Source organism: Denticeps clupeoides, chromosome 5 (genome assembly GCF_900700375.1).
Source record: "Denticeps clupeoides chromosome 5, fDenClu1.1, whole genome shotgun sequence".
NCBI classification, from domain to species: domain Eukaryota; kingdom Metazoa; phylum Chordata; class Actinopteri; order Clupeiformes; family Denticipitidae; genus Denticeps; species Denticeps clupeoides.
The window spans coordinates 32,254,950-32,262,668 of record NC_041711.1 but is presented as its reverse complement, the minus strand read 5'-3'; positions in this window follow the sequence as shown (position 1 = coordinate 32,262,668).

Sequence of the window (7,719 nt, the reverse complement as noted above, 5' to 3'; positions counted from 1 at the left end):
ACACGATTCGATTAATCTGAATAATAACTTTATTACAAAACAGACTAAACACAAAATGGCATGGTTTCAAATGACAAGCAACATTCCTTTTTTTTAAATCTTCCCCCAGAGTTTAAAACGTGTTACTGCCACTGTCTGGTCAGACATGCAACTACCAGCCAAACAAAGGGATTTAGGTTTTTCATTTGATCCATAAAAAAAATGACTTACTTACAGAAAGTGAGTTCACTGCATCGCTGCCCATAGTACATTTACAGCATATACATTTAGAGAAAAAGAAAAGGTTGGAATTTAACACACAAGTGCTTCTTTGAATGTCAAAGTTTCCGTCTGTGTGTTTTGGCTCAACAACTCTGTATGTGCTGCTGTGTTGGTATATCCAGGTGATTGAATGAGGGACAAAGTCACCAGTCCTGTTGTTCCTGGAGTATAAATCAGAGTTTAAGCCTCAGTAGAAAGATATGTGGTAGTATGTGTATGTGAAATCTTGTCTTTATCATTAAACGTCCATGGCTGCTTGAGGTTGGGAAGCTCAATTGCTGTAAACCTGATGCCTCCCATCATCCATGTGACGGTCATCTTTGGATCCATCCAGAGATGGCACCCAGCAGCTTGCATCTGGCAGTAAATCCCACGTTACATACGAGAAGAGTTATTCAAATTGTCTTGTTTTATTTAACACTCAATCTGAATTCTTTTGGGAAAGTAAAAGTGAATTCCTTTATTTTCTTATAGTGAGAACTTGATCTATCGGCTTTGTTGTCCAGACACTGCTCTCTAAAGGTGATTTTATTTGTCTAAAAAAGTTTATGGATACCTACATTTCCCTTTAGAATCAATGCATTTAAATAAATGTATAAAATGATACAAGCAGATCAGCTGGTCTGGCTGATGCCGAGTACCCTTCCTGATGCAACCCTCCCCATTTACCCGGTCTTGGGACCAGCACCAAGAAACGCACTGATACGTGCATCCCCATTGGCTGGGTTGGTGAATAGCAAAAAATGATTGAAATTAATGCACAGGAAAAATCTAAGATATTTATTTTTCTCATAATACAAATAAATGATGCACATTAAGTCTATTTTTACTATATGCTAGGTTTGATGTACATTCTTAAGGTTTCTTAAGTGGATGATGGCGTGTAAACAACGTCCTGAGTCAGAGAATTCTGTTTATACGGTGTGTTTGGTTGTAGGGGCCGCGAGGAGTACAGACATGGCCTTTTAGAGATGTGGCTGGATTTGCTCGCTAAAATATTAGTGGAAAGTGTTAGGGTTACATTATCCCAACTCTCTTCAGTCATAACAGTGGGGACATCATTATTAGTGGGCTGCGGCATACTTAACCAGTATGTGTAAACATTTATGCTGAATAAACTGTTACACTTCCATGTATGCTGACAGCATGCACAGGGTCTTTCCTGCGTTGAGTTTAGACACACTTACACAGAACTTTGTTCACAGTTTATATATGGTACTGAGGATTGCATGGAAATATTCAAATGTAAGAAGATGCAGTCATACAGTTTTATATTTATTTTTATGGTTACGTATCAATTTGAAATATTGTGCTCATCAAATATTATATGAATAAATATTATATGAACCTCACTTTATAAGGACACTGGGTATTGCATCTTACAATGGTACTAAAATAATGTCTGTTGTTACTAATTCTGCTATATGTCACTAGAACATATTTTTTGTAGCCAGAGAAAGTGAGGTTGCCTCTTTTTACCCTCATGGCACTATTGTCATAATCAAAAGCTGCTTCGTGAGATGCCCATTAACGTGAATGAATGATAAGAAACTGCACAAACCTTCAGCACCGTTGGAAAACCATCCCAGTTGTCTAACTGTCACAGGACAGGAAGGGGAGGAGCCAAGCGCAGATTTGCTCCACACATTCATTTCCAAATGAAATCAACATTTAAAACAACACTCAGGACTCAGCTTGGGACAGAGGGGGGTTGGAAATGGGGAAGGATCACTCTCAATCACATACAATTTCAGAATGGACACTGGACCAAGACTCACCATCTTTTTTTTCTGGTTCAGTGAAATACCAGAACTCGGACCACTGGTGCAGGAACACTTTTTAGTACGGGCTGCTGGTGCAGGCACTCAAGGGGGCGTGGCCTGCACTCAGAGTCCGGGTACCCTCAGAATCCAAGGGTGTGAAATGCAGCAATCACAGCAAAAGCTTTGGCTATTGCTTTTTTTTGTTTGTTTATTACATGAGCTCAAGTGTCTTATGTCACAGTCCTGTGTCTTCGGTTTTGTTTTATATTTTAAAAATTGCAAGATCCATAAATGAGCTGGACATTGTTGTGTGACCTTGAAAAACGGGTAATTGTAGATAGGACACCATGATGAAGTGACCTAAGGTACTATATCATTTATAAATAATTTCACTACAAATAATAATCAAGTGCATTATTAAGTTATTTGTCACAGTCCCCGGTCCACCTCACTGTCCACCATAAGCCCTTTATTAAAAATCCGGTCCACATGCAAGTGTATGGTTTGTTACCTGCTGTCTCAGTTGTTCCTCTGTTTGGCATTAAAATGGGTTCCATTTTAAGAGTGATCTCGCTATAAACATTTCCAAGTGTGTGTGTGTCATCCATCCCTCCATAGTTCACAAAGCCCTCAACATCTCCCTTATAAATAGGTACAGCTACACCATTCCTTAACGCCTTTGCTCATCAATCTTCTGCCTTAAATTTCATAACATATCCACTCCTTCTTCCTCTGAACCAAATTTCTTGACATTGTTTAAATGACTGGGATGGACTATGGTTATGGTTCATTTCCTCCATGTGGTCTTGTGGCAGCCCTTATAGCACTCCTGGAGAAACACTCTTGTGCTGAGAAACCCCACACCCTAGGCTGAACCAGGAGGATAAATTGGACCCACCTAAAGAAAGTTGCACTGTGACACTGGGAAGCTTATATAGGCAGTGTCCACTAGATACACCTGCGATTCATAACTGGGACTGAGACAGAGAGACAAAGATCTATCCCTGATAGGTACCAGAGCAGGTTCTTGTCCTGGCGCTTCTGGACAACATAATAATAATTTCCATGTGTTGTCCTGTACAAGACCAATATCAGAAACATCTGATCAATGTTTATCGGTCCACTCACCTTTGGTCACACCCTCAGCTTGTCTGCTCCGTCTGCCTACACATATATCCCGTCGGGGGCTGATTCTAATAATTTCTGAATCTGAGAAGCATTTTTTTGAGTACTTGAGTCCTGTCTTTAATTACACCCATACACACACTGCAAGTGGTTTCCACAGCTGACTCAAAAGCAAAATGATTGCAAAAGATTTCTTCCCACTCTCTGTTGGCTGTGTGGTCAGACCAAAAGAAATCACAAAATGAAAAGATGAACTAAATTATATTTCCTAACCCCTTGGTTTCCTGTTAATATTTTGCATGGTTGTGGGATACCAGATCTTTCTTTGGAGACTACGGCCAACATCCTGCATCTCATCTCAGTCGAGGAGAATCTGGATCATTCCAGCCATCAATAATGTTACAGTTTTTTATGGGCTGGGATCGAAATGAAGGACAATCTTACTGTAATGATTCAGTAATAATTCCAGGAACAAAGTGTTTGTCAGGATTGCCTGCAGCTGGGCTCCACACCTGACTTTAATCCTGACGCCCCATAAATGCCGGAAGTTTCCGCCCGTTCGGGGTCGCTGGCATTTTCGTGAACTCTCTGCACGAACTTGACCTGATTTAGTTTTATGTGTTTTTGAGTTCTGGCAATCGCCACACGCCTACGGGTTTGTTTCAGTTCATTATTTACGTTAAACTGTTTTCGGCCACCGCGCCATTGTTTATTTGTATTTCTTTATTGTTTATTTGTTAATAAAAACCCCTTCCCAACATGTCAGACCTCTGCGCTTCCTTCCCCCGTAAGTCCGTAGTCGTGACAGAATGCCAGCGACCCACCCAAAAGCGCAGAGGTAAAAAACAGAGGAGAAGAAACGCCGCGAAGGACGCAGCCCGGCGCGGCGAACGCGGACGGCAGGGGAGAGACGCGCCGCCCGTTCTGGTGGAGCGTTTTCTCCCCGAGAAGCCGTGGTACGCGGCGCCGGGTGATGACGTCACCCCCGGGAAACTCCGCGAAACCCGGAAGCGACAACGTCGGCGGGTGAGTGGGCGGAGCGAGGACGTTGGCGTCGGCAGCAGCGAGGAAGTGACGTGGGCAGCGAGCGCAGAAGATGCGACCCCCACGATCTTCGCCATGTCAAGCCAAGAACTCTGCGCTCTGCTGGCAAGGCTCCCCGTGGACTGGGACGACACGGACGACGACGAGAGCACGGGAGACGAGAGTTGGGCTCCGCCCATCGCACCAGTCTGCGATCGTCGCAAGGTCCGTGGGGACCCACGTCACTTCCAGGGGGGTGAGAAGCGACAACAACGGCGGCGTCCCTCCGGCGAGGGGATGGGCAGCCTCCAGCCCGAATGGCCAGAGTACTGTCCCTGGGAGTTGATCGCACCCTGGGTCCAGGATGTCCGCAGGGTGGACGACCCTCGGAGTCACAGGTGGGAGGACACGGATGACGAAAGCGACAATGACGTGGATTTTCGTTGGGCAGTCGGGGCCGGGATGGCTCCACCCAGCGCGCGCGTCCGAGATTGTCGCGACATCCGTGAAGATCCACGTGACTTCCGAGGGTATGAGGTCGACACGGACCAACACGAGGATGACGCCGATTGGGCAGTCGGTGCCGGGATGGCTCCGCCCATCGTGCCCGTCCGTTGCGAGGTCCGTGGAAACCCACGTCAGTCCCAGAGGTGCGACAACAGTGAGGAGGAGGACAGCGATGCGGGCGTAAGCTGGTGGAACAGGGCGACAGGAGGTCGCCAACCAGCAACTGCACTGTCGGAACTGCCTCACAGGGAAGATGCCCTCCCAGTTCCAGTCGCCGACCCGCCTTCCCTCTGCTCGGACGTTCCCCAGCTGAACGGCAGCGCATCACCAGCGCCCCCACATGCTGGAGAAGACGTCCACCACCCCCCACGCCACACGCCCACCACCATCTCCAGCGACGCTGCCTGGCAGCAGGGAGAGACCGACAGGAGTTTTCGGGACTTCCAGCAGAGACTGAGGGCGGAGTTTGATCGGCCAGAGCCTGAGCCAGGGATCGAACTCTGCCCCTCCACCACATCCAGCGCCAGTCAGGATCCGGGGCAAGAAGACCAAGCACTGGCGGGCGACGAGAAGGTCGCGCCTCCCGAGATTCTGGCTGTGCCCCCTGAGGAGGTCCCGGAGAGCTCAGAGAGGGAACCAGACGACCCTCTCTTCTGTCTGTCTCTGTCTGTGTGTGTGTGCGTGGCATATGTGTCCGTATGTCGCCCCCACTTCCCCTCTTTGTGTCCACCAGATGGTGACCCAACAGCAGAGCCGAACCCCAGGGAGGGAGTTCCCAACCTGACTGCACCGGTCCAAGGCGAGGTGGACGAGCCCCAAGGTACCCCTAAGTCCAGCCGGGGGGGGTGCTCCCCCAAAGAATTTTTTGGGGGGGTGCAGTTCGGGTTGGGGACTCCTCCTGAGGGGAGGGGAGGTGGGGAAGCGATGGAGCTGGGTCCTCCGGTAGCGAGTGAGGAGGGCGGGCCAGGCATGGGCCTGCGTCTGCCTCCAGAGGGGTGGAGCGCCATAGAGCCCCCGGGTAGGCATGAGGACCCAGCTGGGACAGACAGGAAGAGGGCCTGCTTGTCCCAACGGACGCAGAAGGGGCTAGCCGGATGGTCTGGCAATGCCCCCCCCTTGGCACCAGGGCCGTGCAGTGAGAGGGGCTGCATAGTCCCAGAAGGCACCAGCCTGGGGTGCCTGGAACAGTCGCCGGAGGCTCTGGGACAATCTCCCTGCGCGGTGCAGGGGGTGACACAAGATGTGTCAGAGGGGACATGTGGAGACAGGGCCCACACGTACCCAGATGGATCGGCCCTGATTATTGTGTGCAGGTACGGGAGTCCGGGGCCGTCATGCGGGACCACGCCGGGGAGCCAGGCCGAGGGTCCGGGGCCGCCAAGCGGGACCACGCCGGGGAGCCAGGCCGAGGGTCCGGGGCCGCCAAGCGGGACCACGCCGGGGAGCCAGGCCGAGGGTCCGGGGCCGCCAAGCGGGACCACGCCGGGGAGCCAGCCCGAGGGACCGGGGCCGCCACGCCTGACCACGCCGGGGAGCCAGCCCGAGGGACCGGGGCCGCCACGCCTGACCACGCCGGGGAGCCAGCCCGAGGGACCGGGGCCGCCACGCCTGACCACGCCGGGGAGCCAGCCCGAGGGACCGGGGCCGCCACGCCTGACCACGCCGGGGAGCCAGCCCGAGGGACCGGGTCCTCCAAGGGGAGGATACAGCAGGGCAGGAGCCCTGTGGTTGCCGCCGTCCACCCCGCCGCCTCCACTGATGGTACTGTTGGGGCTCCGAGGACGTAGCCCTTGGAGGGGGGGCTCTGTCAGGATTGCCTGCAGCTGGCCTCCACACCTGACTTTAATCCTGACGCCCCATAAATGCCGGAAGTTTCCGCCCGTTCGGGGTTGCTGGCATTTTCGTGAACTCTCTGCACGAACTTGACCTGATTTAGTTTTATGTGTTTTTGAGTTCTGGCAATCGCCACACGCCTACGGGTTTGTTTCAGTTCATTATTTACGTTAAACTGTTTCGGCCACCGCGCCATTGTTTATTTGTATTTCTTTATTGTTTATTTGTTAATAAAAACCCCTTCCCAACATGTCAGACCTCTGCGCTTCCTTCCCCCGTAAGTCCGTAGTCGTGACAGTGTTGCTGCGAGTCTTGGCTCTGAAACAAACCTGGACTTTGTAACTAACACCTTTGTGACATTCTGTGGCAAATAACAGACCAGAAACCTGAGGCCAGTTAATGGAGTCCGCATGAAAGTTCACATGGACAGAGGTAATTGAGTGAAAAACAGAAATGACCTAAAAATGGACAGTTCAGGAGAGTATTGGGTTTGAAGAGGGGGAACAACCGGCAAAGACATTCCCTCTACAAACTAAGTATGTGTTACTACGTGGGTGAAATATGTACACCTAAAAAATGATGCACATATTATGTAAGAATGATAGTGGCCTAGTGGCTTATGAAGCAGATGACCCAAAAGTCGCATGTTTGAACCCTACTAACTATGATTCTGTCCCTGGGCAAGGCACTTAACCATGTGCCCTGTAACAACTGAATGAAAATCCCCTTTAAACGTTATTAAAGTAGATATTTTATTACACCAAAAATTATGTCAGAGAATAGTTGGGAAAGAGTTCACCACTCAGTGAAAACACAATGGATCACCAGTTTAATATCCTCTTCATTAAATCAGATACGTTTTGAAAATGGGCTCTCAAAATAAGGCCTTTGCAATCATCGTAATAATTGTTGAAATACACATTAACCTATTCTATGTACACAGTAAATTGTCATATGCATTTGCAACACATTTATAAACAAGAGAATGGAACATTTCCAACATGTGCAGAGCAGCAGCATTTTTGTGTACGCTGGATTCCTTTACAGCCACAAACAGGGAGGTCTGATTTTCCAATTTAACTCAGAAATGGTCACACATGTTCACAGTCCCTGAATAAATTATAGAATGTATGAAGTGCAGATGAGACATGACAGTGAATAACCATTTTTTGAAAATGAATCTTTAGCGTGATCATGGATTGATCCT